Source organism: Carassius auratus, chromosome 41, assembly GCF_003368295.1.
Source record: "Carassius auratus strain Wakin chromosome 41, ASM336829v1, whole genome shotgun sequence".
NCBI classification, from domain to species: Eukaryota; Metazoa; Chordata; class Actinopteri; order Cypriniformes; family Cyprinidae; genus Carassius; species Carassius auratus.
The window spans coordinates 4,865,837-4,867,911 of NC_039283.1; positions in this window are offsets into that span (position 1 = coordinate 4,865,837).

A 2,075-nucleotide genomic window follows, 5' to 3' on the forward strand; every position below is an offset into this window, starting at 1 on the left:
GAATTTACATAATCTCATGGCTGTAACAGTAAAACTGTTCATCTCACAGATCAAGACTAAGCTGTAATGCAAGCAGAACTTTCACAAATGCTTGTAGGTCAATAAAATAATTACAAAAGAAAAATAATTTAAGGATTTGATAACACTGTAAAATAATGTCTAATTTGTTAACATTAGCAAATGCATTAATAACACTTTGTAACAATTGCACTCAATAGTAAATAGTCAGTTCATGCTTTATAAAGCCTTGTCCCAACATTAATAGTCATTAGTAAGCAGTTTATAAATACAGCTATAAATAGCTTGGTTTATAAGCACATTTATTAAAAAGGAGAGTAAAGGGTCAGTTATCTTCCTATGAAAAATAAAAAAATAAAAATAAACAAACAACAACACAGATTGATACAGAACTCAGAAATTTTATTGTGGATTTATGATCAAATCAGCCTGTAAATGAATCAAGAAGACACAAGTAGTTCACACCAAACTTTTTCAACATGATGCCAATATACTGAAGATGTTAAATTGCGAATGGGTTTAGGATACCTTAAATGGTGTGGCCATACCGATTTATTAAAGTAACATAAAAAATACAATAGTTATTTTACTATATCTTTAACATTCTTCATCCAACTCTTCATAATTTTTTATATACGTAGAAGTCATCATTTGAAAGAAGCACAGTAAGTTTCATAGCTTTATCATTTTCAAGAGCCAGCTTAAAATTAAAACTATCATAACATATAAATCAAGCTTGCAATTCTTAGTACCAATAATGGCCACCAGATGGAGCTATATGATTACTTTTAAATAATTATTGTAGAAACAAGTATGATTTAAATCATTTATAGAAATCTTTCAAGGAAAAATTATATGTATTTTACTGATAAAATGACCCTCACTTAATTAGAATAATATGCTGAAGTATTGTGAAATACTGTGTATTAAGAATAATTCTTTATAGGCTTTATGGACAGATAAGTTTGGAGTGACTCTTGAAGGATCAGCACCACATCCTCTTTTACCACTGTTTAAAGAATTTATCTTACAGAACAGGTGCGAATGAATTTTGGATAGCTTGAATGGTTTTGTCATGGTGATTTTTTGAAATAACAGTAAAAAAGGAACCAGTAAATGTCTTTTATTTTTTTAAGTGCAGCTTCTAAAACACTTCAACACAATGTACACATAGAAGACAAGTCATGCTGAGGAAATATGCATAGTTTCATGACTATACAACACTATATGGATGATAGAAAATTAAAAAACTACCACACATCTGATGTCACTCTGTCCCTCTGTCACTGTGGGTAATGTGTGTGTGTGTGTGTTTGTGTGTGTGTGTGTGTGTGTGTGTGTGTGTGTTTGTGTGTTAAGTGTGTGTGTGTTAAGTGTGTGTGCTGAGTTTGTGTGAATGTGTGGGAGAGGGGATGGGCTTGGTGTCAGAGAGAGAGAGAGAGAGAGAGAGAGGGAGGGAGAATTAATCATCTCTTTAATCACCAGCAGAAAAAAAAAGCAATTTTGTGTTGTTGTTGTTGTTTTTTTCATCATTACAGCTTAAGAAATATCTTAGGCCTCAACATCAATTGTTGCTGCTTTATATAGCCTTCTCCCAAAATTAATAGTCATTAGTAAGCATTTTATAAATACAGCTATAATTAAATTGTTCATGGTTTATATGCACATTTATTTTGAGGAGATTAAAGGCTGTAATCTTCCGAAAAAAAATTAAAAAAAAATAAATAAAAAAAACAAACAAACACAGAACTCAGAAACATTTATTTCAAGATGCAATAAAAGAAAACTGTACACTATATATATATATATATATATATAATATATATATATATATATATATATATATATATATATATTTATATATATATATATATATATATATATATATATATATATATATATATATACAATTGCATAAGTTTATATTTAATTTTTATTTATCAAGTGTACAGCTAATAATAATAATAATAATAATAATAATGCATTTTATTTAAGGCGCCTTTCAAACCACTCAAGGTCACCGTACAACAAGTAACAACAGTAACAATATTAAAACA